The sequence below is a fragment of the Lissotriton helveticus genome, chromosome 2_1 (assembly GCF_964261635.1).
Source record: "Lissotriton helveticus chromosome 2_1, aLisHel1.1, whole genome shotgun sequence".
Classification (NCBI taxonomy): domain Eukaryota; kingdom Metazoa; phylum Chordata; class Amphibia; order Caudata; family Salamandridae; genus Lissotriton; species Lissotriton helveticus.
In genome coordinates, this window is record NC_136059.1 from 2,056,434,184 (window position 1) to 2,056,447,422 (window position 13,239).

The following is a 13,239-nucleotide window of genomic DNA, read 5'->3' on the forward strand; positions in this document are numbered from 1 at the left end:
GGTTACTGAAATGGAAAAGGAAATTAATCAGTATTTCTTGTTAAATGAGCACTCAGCAAAGCTAGATACAGTGTAGGATGCGTTTAAGGCAACAATAAGAGCCAGCATCATATCTAAGGATATTCCAAGGAGGCGCAGCTTGAAGCAAGAGAGAAAGCAACTAGCGGGCAGTTAAAAAAAGCCCAGGAGAGGTATACACATTTTTTTAAATCACTAATTCGCCAACGCTTGGAACAGGCAAATAACCAAATGTCGGGTAACTATTAAAAGGAGGTCATTCACAGTAGTAGTTCCTATATGTAGGTGGTCTATGAGGAGAACAACTATCCGGGTTTGTTTTAGCTAGTCAAAGTCAATCCACGAGCCAGGGAGTCATTATTGAAGATGGTCATAACTAAAGAAGTTGCGGATGTGATTACATCTCTTTCTAATGGCAAGGCATGAGGAGCAAATTGGTTTCCTGCCAAATGTTTAAAAAAGCTGATCATAGTTCAAATTGGAAAACATATTTTACAGGGAGGGAAGGTCCTCGAGTCCTTTAATATAGCCATAGCGGTTAGTTTTCTTAAAAAGAATAAGGATCCAGAAGACCTAAATTCATATAAACCTATTGGTCTTCTCAATTCAGATTGCAAAATAATTTCAAAACTATTTGTGAAATGGGTTGAGTACGATAATAAGCCGGTTGGTTGGTAAGGACTAAAATAATTTTATTGCAGGCAGACCTCTGTTGACAAAAACTAACTACTTAGTTGAATCTTTTGATTTTTTCAATAATAGACAAATAACAGTGTATATTTTGTTTTAGATGTTGAAAATGTTTTTGACTTGGGTAGCTGGGATAGGCTTTTCTTGATTTTAAAAGCAGTCAGTATTCCATCTCAGTTTATTACTGTAATAAGGCATCTGTATGAAAGTTCACAAGTGCATTTGATTGTAAACTCTTCAGGACAATGTTAAGTTAAACGAGGAACTAGACAGAGATATCCCTTGCGACCAATTTTATTTGCTCTTTTAATTGAACTACTGGCTATGAGCATACGAAACAGTAATTAGATTAAAGGGGTGCCCCTTGTCACCAATTGTATTTGCTCTTTTTATTGAACCACTGACTATGACCATACAAAAGAGCAACCAGATTAAAGCCCCAACTGATGAACTGTCAAAAATTAAACTCTACGGTGATGAGGTCATATTGTTTTTAAAGTCAGATGTTCAGCATAATGTTTTGGGAATTTTTGGAGAATTTCAGGATTTGGGGAGTATATAGAAAATAAATCAAAAACAGAAATTTTATTGGGAAACTGCACTTTAGATACTTTACGGGAAGAACTTTGGCTTTTAATAAACCAGAGTCCAAGGTGATGTTTAGGAATATACATATAATACATATATATGCACAACTGCCAGGATCAAAGATTTATATTAGATGAATTTAAATCCATGAATGGATATGGTTAAATCCCTAGTTAAAAAATGGAATGCTCTTCCAATTTGAATGATAGAGTGGGTAGCTTTAATTTAACTGTTGATCTGCTGCTTTTTCATTTCCCATTTGTCCCTCTTCTTTGCTTTGTGCACATTAACTTTTTTAAACAGATAGAAAGTTTGGTTTCTGCATTTTTATGGGTTAATAAATCACCCCGTTTAGCACTTTATATATTATATAAACCAACAGAAGATGGTGGGTTAGTCTTCCGGATCTTAAGTAGTATTATTTTGCTACCTTTGCACATTTTCCAGGTAATTTTATTGGGGTATTCTTCTAACCTAGAATTGAATTTAAAGATCAGTAAAAATAATATCTTTATAATAGCATTAGTGGCTTGATCATTAAGTTAGCAATATTGGTGTCCCTCTTATGTCCCCTCAGTGAAACAATAGAAAATAATAAGAGTAAGAGATTGTGAGACGATTTATGCTTTGAAGCCAGGATCAACTGGAAAATATGTAAACATTGGGAAGATGTTATATAATCAGCTAAAGAAATTGGACCAAAGAATTGTATTTATGAAAGTAGGATTCGAGTATTGGAGTGTTTTATTGAGAAGATGTATTTTGCAATGAATTTGTAAATGTACTTATTTTCGATTTCTCCACCCAAAAGTATTTTTTATTAAAATGATATACTAGAGTCTAGCATATCACTACATCTTTTAGAAATAAAACTACCATTTGAAAGCCCCACCCTGCCCCCTAAAATTAAAATTTAGAGTTTTGCACATATTTTTATGTTTGGAAATTAACGAAAATATTTTATACTTTGCATATTTTGTTTGATATATACTTGTTTCTTTATTTGTATATAATATTTTGGGCTTCAAATCATAGGAATTGCTTAGCAGGGTGTCCCCAGCTTCCAGTAAGGATTTAGTGGGGGTCCATAGAAGTAAAATACTGAATAACTACTGCTCTAAACAATCTAGTCCCTATTAAATAAAGTACAGTTCCTATTAGGTAAGGTACACAAACAGCAACACTAAAACAACCTACTATAATGAAACCAAAAACATTAAATTACTTCAATGTTCCTAAGTAGACCAAATGTAATGCTCCATAAATGAACTAAAGCTGATCTAGACACCAGGAGTTAATACAACATTGAATTGGGATGTATGGGAACTTTTTTGGTATCTCGCCCCAGAGTAATCAGGAGTTAAGGGACTGTGACTGGAAGAATGAGAGACGGTTACTTCTGAAGTCATGGAATTTAACTTTATTCTTGGACCCAAAATTGAGCACCAAGTGCATCCATTTGACACTTGACCCTCCAGGTAGTGAAGATGAGAAGGAGCAACAGTACAGGAATAAAGTAGGACACTGTAGATGGGCACCCAGAGGAAATCAGGAAGCACAAAATAAGGTTATCTAGGTAAAAGAGAAAGAGCAAAACAAATCCACAAGCCTTTCTTAGAGCAAGGGAAGTAGAGGGGCAAAAAGGAAAAACGGTAAGGGAGTGAGAGCCGGTGATCAAACTAAATGTTTGCAGTACACCTTCACAACTTCTAATGTTGCTAGGTGCTAGTTGACTGGTGTCCCTTAGGAGGATGTGCTTCAAGGACACCCTGGAAGTCACACACACTCAGCCTGTAACATCTTCTCCAACTCTGTGCCCTAAGCTGAAAAGGAGACATGGCCTGCAGTGGTATTGTGTGGTAAATTTCCTAATTTCCACACCTCTCCTGAGTCAATTCTGAACACCAGCTCTGAGACCAATTTCAGGTAGTTTTTTACTTTTGTGAAACCCTCCCATATTTCTTCAAGCTTCTGGTGTCAGTAAGCAGGAGAAGGAGTGATGCTGGAAGCTCCCTTTTAGACAGAACACAAAACAAAGGTACAAATAAGGAATACACCCCCTCACTGAGCTACTTGTCAACCTGTTGGTAGTAACAACTCTGGGGAAGAATGGAAGAGGAAAGGAGCAAGAACATCTCTATTCTTCAAAGGAGTCATCTAGCTCCTATCTTTCACAGTCTACAGTCTTTCCCAGTTCAAGGATACACAGGGATGCTTTGCAGAAATGCTGCAATTCAAATTGGTGGCTAGTATCCTCCTTCCAGCCACCATCTTATGTATCAATTACAGTCAAGAGGTCAAAAACTAATTCCTGCTCTCAGTCTAGCAGCAAATGCGCTATGCACTCATCTTACCACACATACATAGGTTAAATATACTCACAACCATGCCCCACTGGGATGTAGTTAAGTATCATTTGTAGGGGACTTGCAGACAAATACAAACTGGAGACCAGTAGGCAACTCTTCCTGTGCAGGTAGTAGGTGAAAATACTGTCTTCTAGGTATTATCAGTCATTGCCACACTTAGTGAAAGGGGGTGCACATGTTATGCCTCTCTGCACCACAAAGCCCTTTTCATTGTTGCATTCTGGATCAAAGGCAGCTCTTAGTCTGTGTTCTCACATGATTGTCGTGCACTGAGGATAAAATATAAAAATATGCAGAGACTTGCTACATATTGGAAATATTGCAACAATTGTCTACTGTGATTTTAAAAATATAGCCATGTGTTCTTGTTTGTCAATGAAACAAAGCAATGTCACCAGGAAATGGCTATGAAAATGATTTTCTGGGTAATACTGGTTTAATCACAGTAATTGTGCTTGTTTAAAAAGCTACCGAGGAACGAAAATCATCACAGATCTTCACAACTATTTCTGTGATGTGTTTCTTGATGTCTTGAAACTCCCCAAGTTACCATGGAAGGCTTTTTAGCCACTAGACCATGGCTTCAAGTGGGAAACATGCATTTCTCCTTTTCAGTATGAGACTCCTGCGAAACATCCAGCCACCACTGGTGTTGCAGTTTTTTCTTTTTATCCAGACAGATGCAGCTGTCTCAATTCCTTGGATCATTCATTATTTCCCTCAGAACAAAGACGTTAGTTCCATTACAGATAGGCTTCTCTGCATCAGATACTAGCCCCTTTGTGTCCTGACACTTAAAGACGCCTTTCAGGTATAGATGAGACAGAAGTGAGTGGTGCACAGACTTTCACTAGCTTGGTAGAAATTATTTCAAGCAAGCTATCTTCTTCCTTCAGAGCCCAAAGTAAGTCGCACATTAGTAGGGATGGCAGTAATTTTTATACATTGGACCCAGCGTTAATTGGCAAAGCTTCTTAATTACATAAAGTTAGAATTCCCTAACATTCTTCTGTCTTTTTCAGCACCATGATTCAGGTATTATGCCAGGTAGGTTTTGTTTGGCAACAATAAGCTTATAGTGCTTCACAAAATCGTAGATCTGAACTTGGTCTGGGATTCCCTCTCCTAACCCCCACCCCCAAAGGGCATCATGACCCCCTAAAATTGAAGGAAGATCGCACCCTCACCTTAGGAGAATAGCTTCAGTAAGTCTGAGAGCTATCTTCCCATCAAACTAACCAATTGCCACTAGCTTCATTTGATAGTTGTAAAAACAGAAGGTCAGTGACAGGTACAAAGCCTTTACACTGGAAATTGGCAACTCTCTCATCCAGGTGATGCTTATGGAAAAAAACAACCTTTGCTGAGAAATGAGGGCTCAGGTATACCACAGTTATTAAGGACATTAGGACAAACTAGGTACCTGTTAATGTGAGATTTTACCAAAGATACATTTGCACCTTATGAAATAAAGATCCCTGTTGGGTAATGAATTTTTCTTTTTCCTAATGAGTTATGTGGCATAATGATTACTTTTTTTCACCTGTCTACTAGCTGGAGAATTAAAGAAATAATGTTCTGAAGCCATACAAGACAATCTGTCTTTTTGTTAAAATAACATTTAAGCACAGTAAGCAAATGACATCGTTTTCAATGTAAGTGTGCATAACTTGTATTTTGAATTGCAGCTGGAAATACCTTGACAGCAGATACAGGATTAAATCTAGCATATAAATTGCAAAAATACCCAGTACCTGGCTGGGGTTTTACATTGAAGTTTCTTCAACTCATGGTACTGCATTTGCTCCAAATGTGACTGAATCAAACTTTCTTCATGTTAACATTTGCTTTGTAACATTTAGGCAGATTACATTGACTTATAATAAACATGGTAAATTTGCCAAATAAATATTGAAAATGTTCCAATATTTCATGGAAAGACAAATGTATTTGAATGCCTGTTTGAGCAGGCCAAACCTCCCAGAAGTCAAAAACACCAGCCACCCCAGTAACAACAAATCCTGTGGAGAAACATGGATTTACGTACACCGTAGGTGGCGGCACAATGACATAAAAACAGACATTTGGCTCCCTTCTGCACATATAAACAGTATTCATGACATGGACCCTCAGCTGAGAAGGAAAGTGCCAATTTACCAGTGATCCTAAATCAAACCTTTGTAGAGTAACCATGGTGATGATATTTGATTACTTTTGCCAGTAGGGGATCAAGTCCTATATCCAAGATTACAAGCGAGAGGAAAGCATGTCTTGCAGAGCGAAAAGTGTTTTAATTCAATAAAAGCCAGAAATGGATCATTCTTTAAAAGAGCAAAACAAGTATTGTTTTAGATATAGCCTACAGAAGATCTGTCGCCTGCATGCACCAATGAATTATCAAATTATCCCATAAACAGGAATGCATTTGGTAGGTTATTTCCTTACAGCAAAGGGTAGCAGTGCAGTTGATCCAGAAAATTGTCAAATAGTTAGCTAAGACAGTCCTATCTCCTTTTCTAAGGAATAAAACTGCAGTAACCCATTACTCATAGGTTGATATCTTGCCAGAAATATGGCTGTGCTAACAATAACCAGATTTGTTGGTCTCCACAGTTGTATACGTAATTTGGGAAAAAAAACAAGGCTGGAACTTTATTCAGTACCTAGTTTGACAGGACTTCTCTAAAGTGTTGAAGAGACCCGTCTCAGTCCCAGTGAAGAGTCTACCTCCATCACGAATGCGTATAATTGTGAAAAATGGTATAACTATTCAGTTCCGCTAATAACTACATGAACTCTAGGGGAATGTTCTTTCATCCAAGAGCATCACTTAGGTCGTCACATTGTCACAGTTGTCTTCTTTTTCTATAGAACACTTCCTAAAGCTGGTAGACGTTTGTATTTCAATAGCATACAAGTAATTCACTTCTCTAGACTGATATTGCAATCTATCTAATTCTTTTTCATCCTAACTCATTCATCACCAAGCCATTGAAAGGGTTTCTCAGATCGTCATAGATATCGATGCTTTTCACTTTTATTGGCACTCACCTTAAAGACCCTCTTACAGAAGGTGGAAGGGAATAAACTTTAAGTGGCAAAAGATGATCTCAAAATCTAAACCAAACATAGCACATATCAACGATAGATGTTACCTGAACAGTTGTTTTTTAAAGTAGACATAAGGAGAGCCAATGTTACCACAACCTAGATATGATAGCTTACACAGCATGGAATAACTACTAGGCCTCTAAAATACTGCTAATTTCTTACATCAATTATTGCGCAGGTAATCTTAGCATTTTCCCTGACAGTTATAAATGACCATTTTGCAGGTCAGTATGTATATCACCTACAATCAAAAACACTGATTTGGTGGGGTCCTTGCACATAAACTGCGATGTTAACAACTTAAAGCAGTAGACTATCCACTCAAACAAAAATAGCATTAGGAACATTAAAAACACCTACCGTGAAGCTGTTGTTGATAACATTGCTAACTGTTTCCTTCCTGAAGCAATGCACTAAATATCTACAGAAGTGAGGAAACACTCTAACTATCAACTTAAATCAATACAATGGGCCGTATTTATGAAGGCCTTGCGCCGCCGGTGCGTCACTTTTAAAATGGGAAAAAGTGACGCACCGGCGGCGCAAGGCCTTCATAAATAAGGCCCAATATGTTTTGCACTCTCACATAACACTTAATAAACTATGGGCCAAGCATTTGTAAATAAGAATTAGATATCTAGTTTCTTTAGAACAAGGAGGCTTCCCCCGATTGCCACAATATTAACTGAGGGCATAACGGTACATATATTAAGAGACACATCAGACATTCGAATGTTCAGAGGAACTATTGTTCAAAGTCTTCGTCAGTATGAAGTCTGGAGAAGAGTTCTGTGGTTCCCTCGTATTTATTTGTGAATTTCTATATTATGAACAAGAATCGACTCTTTTAGAGCTCTTTATAGTTCAAAGTCTTGGTTACAAGTACAGCAATGAATTACAAAATGCAAATACAAAGAGTAGCATTAGTACATTCAAAACATGTCTGTACAAGATTATACTTGAATGTTGAGTTCTTTTTTGGGAGGAATTAAAAGAAACTATTTTTGCTACACATTGTTATACAAAGATTCTACACACATCTTTACCAATGTTATAACATCAGATCCCCAGTGTTAAACTTGTCAACCTTAGGGTGGTCTTCCCCCAAACCTTTTGCCTTCTCCCCTCATTTTTTTTGCTTATGTTGTTTTTCCTGGCCCTAGGACTCTGTGCACTTTACCACTGCTAAACAGTGCTAAAGTGCCTGTGCTCTCTTGTTCACAGAGTAAAATTGCCTTGCATCCAATTGGTATAGTTAATATACTCGTAAGCCTCTAATAAAGAGGTACTACATGTACCCAGGGCCTGTAAATTAAATGCTACTTGTGTGCTTGCAGCACGCATCATGCCACCCTCTTAAGTAGTTTTAATCTGTCATTTCCACCTCACAAAATAAATCCTTTACAGGTCTAAACCTTCCATTTAAAGACATATGAGTCACCCCTAGGGTACGCCCTAAACAGCCCATAGTGCAGTTTAAAAGAAGGACATGTACTTCCACGTTTTGCATGTTCTGGTAGTGAAAAAATACTAAATTAGTTTTCACTACTGTAAGGCCTACCCTCTCATTGGATAACAATGGATTACCTTATTACAATCAATAAGTGATCACCTTTGCTTGCAAATAGTCAGGAATGTCATGTTCACATCTCAAAGAATTTTTACTTAAAACCCTTTTCAATGGTGAAGTTGGATTTTATGTCACAATTCTGAAAATTACACTTCTAATAAGTTGCCATTTTCTTGTCCTAATCATTTGATGCCTGCAGCCTGGGCCTTGTGTCATATACCTGTGATTAGCATAGCAGTTGGCCTTTTTGTATTCCTCCCAGACAGTGAGACAAAAGGGGACTAGGTGTTAGCAGGGAGGCTTATCCTGACTGGATGTGTGGGGTGGATTTGTTGCCTGCTCCGCTTACATTTCACAGGTCATCTTATTTCTATTGGAACCTGGGCAAGGAGAGGAAGGAATTTCCAGAACAAAATGTAAGGGAATGTCTCGAAGTTTCTGCCACTTCAAAGCTTGAACCAAGAATACATTTTGGATCCTCAGACCAATTCTTCAGTACACTCCTGGACCTGTGCACACTACAGAAGAAGGACTGCCCTTCTCTCTAGGAAGGAAGACTGGACCTGCTCCCTTCATCCCAGGCTACCCTGAGTGACTCCATAGGTCAGCTGGCTAACCTCCTGTTCTGAGCTACAGGGACACAACAATCTCCAGAGGCCTCCCCACAACTGCCAAGCTGACCTGCTGCAACAGGACCTGCCTGGTTCTCAATCTGTTTCTCCCTTAACCTTGATACAGTAACCATCAGTGATGACTAGTAAAGCAACATCTACATTTCACGCTTCAGCATCGACAGCCTGCAGCGACCACCAACGCTAAGCTCAAGCAATGACCATCTGCAACGCCTGACATGATCTTCATTCTGAAGTGATTTGCACTCCTGTGATGACCATCTGCAATGCTCTACTTGCTCCTTGCCACCTCATTAACAGTGGACTGGACACCTCTTGATGGACTTTGAGAAGGTATATTTTGGTGGGACTAACCTGGTGTCTGTATCCAGCCTGCTCTCCCATCACGGTATCCTGAAGTTGTGACTTTCCTGTGGTTTAGCATGACCAAATAACAATGTGTGGCGCTTTGTACCTTTCGCGGCTATTTTCAACTAGATCAATGAAACTGCGTATCTCCGGTTCCACTGATTGGATTTTTGTCATTTTGGTGTCAAAATATTTATTACATCTTACTCTGTTTACCTAAATTGGTGTGGAAGTTATATTGTGTTGTGTTTTCACTTTAATATTGTTGAGGTGGTCCATATCTGCTGCATGATGCAACGCTGGTGCAGGATTTCATATCATCGCATTCAGCCTCCCAGGAACCACCACTATGTGAAGCATGGATGTGCTTTATCCTGCTTTCTGTGACTCGTGCATGGAGGTGTGTGTCAAGCCAGTTCGAGCTGGGTGTTTTGCAGTGAATAGAAGGTCAGCAGTCATTTCAGAGTGCTGATGCTTTACGAACTCAAGTGGTACCTGTATAGAGGATGTACTGCATGGCAAGCACCCTGGATGTGAACTGCAATTCTCAGCAGGTCAAACTCTTATGTGTGCCAGAGAGACAGCGGCCTTCTTAGATTATTGGGCATAACTTGCCTGGTGGTTGCCTGCACCTTTGTTAAGTATACTTTTGCTGAAGCCAACATGTGCTAGCTGAAACTGTATTCCCTTTACAAGAGACCAACTGCTTTGAGGATTGTTTGTATTGGCTGATCACAGAGGAGTATTATGAAACTGTATTGTTGATAAAAATGAACTTTTAAAGTGAACACTTTAAAGTTGTATTATTGAGGAAAGCAAATTTGAACTGGAACACATTCTGAACTATTGCAACTGGGGTTTACACTACAAAGAATAATATATACTAATCTAAAGTCATGTTGTTAGTGACGATGAACTTGAATTATGCATGAACACTTAGTGATTCCTTATCTGCCTACAATTTCATGACTAATTTTAGAGTTACAGTAAGACAGGGTTGTTGCTAGATTCAGGAACAAGAGGATATTAATGACAATCAATGATCTTTCAAGTTTACAGATTTTAAGTAGAGACTATAAATCATCTTCACAAGAGGTAGTTATAAAATGCATAGTGATACCTTTACATACTAGTATCATTTTTGAGCTACTTATTGGCCATATGTTTAGTTTTCAGGAGTTACCAATGTCCCATTGAAATATGGAGAGTTACTCACACAAAGCTATACTTCAGAAGTGTAGTCTCATAGATGTCTCTTTGCCTTGTAGGAACTTGCTACAGTCTGCAGACCTCATTGATCAGCCAAGTGATAAGGCAGACGTGATGGATTTCTGTGTTTCTGTTTTCTTTTTTATCCCAATCCTCTTTCCCTTCCCGTTTCTCAGCGTCTAGCACTGGCCCTCATATTTCTGTATGTGTGGTTGTTAGAATGAGTGGTGAGAGATAGAGACGAAAATTTCTCCCTATGGATCCTGAGCATAAGATTGGTGCCAATCTAATAGATATTAGCATAGATCATCAAACTTTATAATTAAACAAACTAGTCTTAGGTAAAGGCTCATGAATTATAAATGTGGATATCGATTAGAAAGTAATTGATGGGAGAGTTGCTAAATAAACTTCTCAAGTGTTGCTACAGAATCAACCCTAAACAACGTTTGCTAAAAACTTTAAATGTGAAAGGATTTATTTTCAGAAGAGTAGCAAGGATGAAAAAATATATTTATAGTATCTATAATATCTTCAATATATTCCTTCATATGGAAATAAAATAGTTCAAAGAAAACAACAGATCAGTATTCTGAAGCTGCTTGTGTGATTTGAACATGAAAAGGGTAAGTCAGGTTTGGAACTAGGAAAATACTGTTTTGATAATTGATTAAGATCCAAAAAAGACACAAACATCTAGGTTCACAACTCTGGGGCTATATGAGACTGTCAAATCTTCAGGTTGAAATTTTAAGAAATCTGATAGATGACAGATCTCAATCTATGCGTTTGCTAAAAAATAACTTAAAAGTAATTTTTGCAAATACCATGGCAATTGGCCATGCACCAGCTCTACTAGCTCCATAAAAGGATATGACCATGGACAACTGTTCCAGTTACACAATAAGGATGCATGATCTAAAATTTCAAAATTGCATTTGACTTTGGAAGCTAACTTTATAGATCAACATCAAAATAATCCCAGATGTGAATCTTTACCTAATGTAAATAAAACGTCCTTAAAATTCATTATTTTCCATAACATTCTTATAATAAATATCACTAGTCAGGGTATTGTACATCATTAGAGACCTTTCAATGTATTTTTTTGTGTTAGCTTGAGAATGTAATCTTTATGGAACAAATTGCAAGCCAAAGTAGGTTGGTTGCTTGTTATACAATTTCGCATAAGCAATTCCTAGTCACCGTTACTGATGTGAGAGTATAAAATCTTCTGTTCACTAGCCAAAGCATTCAATGTAAAATGTATAATGCTATTAACTTGTTCTTCAAAACTAGAAGACTAAACTAGAAGACTAAAAAGATGATATCCTTAGATGATAGACTAAGTACACTTCACTAAAATTCAAAAAGGTATAGAAACAGAGGATTGGAGAAGCTCTTCAATTATCTAGATATCTATGACTGAACTGAATTCAGCAAACAGATTATCTTTGCAAAGCTGTGATAGAAGTTAATTACTGGGAATTTCAGCTGAACATTCCTTCTGTTCTTCTTTTTCTTTGACTTTATTGTTTCTTACCTGTTTTTATATTAGGTGGTGACCATGTTCAATTTATTTAACATAATGTTTATTTCTATGTTAGCATTCATGAAAGACCCGCTGCCTCTCTAAACGTAATACTGAATTTTGACTGTTTTCTATAATTTGCATATTTTCTCTGATATGTGTTGTCCTGATGTTTATCCTTAACACACACAATAAAAACACAGGAACGGTAATTAATTCTAGCTAGAAAACATATGTCATACTTTGCATACTTAGCCACAGTAAGAACAGCTTGCAAACATAAGTGATGCATCCATAATTTGGGAAACCCTTCAACCCGTCAATTAGGTAATTCCAGAAAAAATGCGATTTAATGTTTGGCTTTAAATTATTAGATTATGAAAGACCTGCAAAGGGCTGAAGCAATGGCCCCTTTAGGGTCTTTCCGAAGGATCATCATCTGTCTTTCCAAAACTGTATATCCATAGCTAATCAACAAAGCAAAATGTAGAGATATTGTCAAGGAGAACAATGATTATTCATATGACTGGGAAGAATCAATTTCTATTGTGGGATCTAAAAAGAAGGAAAAGGCAAATCAAAGAAAACCTAATTTGTGCCACAACAAGTTGTCTTTACATATATTAGGAAAATGGAAGTTGATGAAAAAAATAGTTTTACTGTTAGATAAACTATGAACAGGATAGCATAAACTGTTGCTATTTCTAATTTATGCCAATTTGCACTAATGTGTGCTTTTGCACCGTATTATGAGTTTGGAAACTGCTTGATTTCTCTTTCGACTAATGTTTTTGAAACTGTCAATGCTGTTTTAGGCAATATAAAAATACATGTTTGTTTTGCCTATTCCAAATACACCATGACCATTAACTTTTCTATCCCTCCTCAGCATATCACTAACTGCTTAAGAATACCACATAATTGAACCAGTGAGAGTTTTTGTAATCCAGCCTAGAACTATGATCCTCTAGTTCTTCATTGACCATAGATGGTTCGATACAGACTTCAACTTCATTTGTTAGGGATACTTGGAACACAAAGTGAATTTAAGTCTGTTCACTTAATAAAGCACTTCAAGAATAAGCCTTAGTGTTGTAATCAGCCATAACATTCCATAAGACTAAAGGGTTTCTAAAGAAAGGTGAGCACTAAAGAGTAACAATTCAAAGAGTT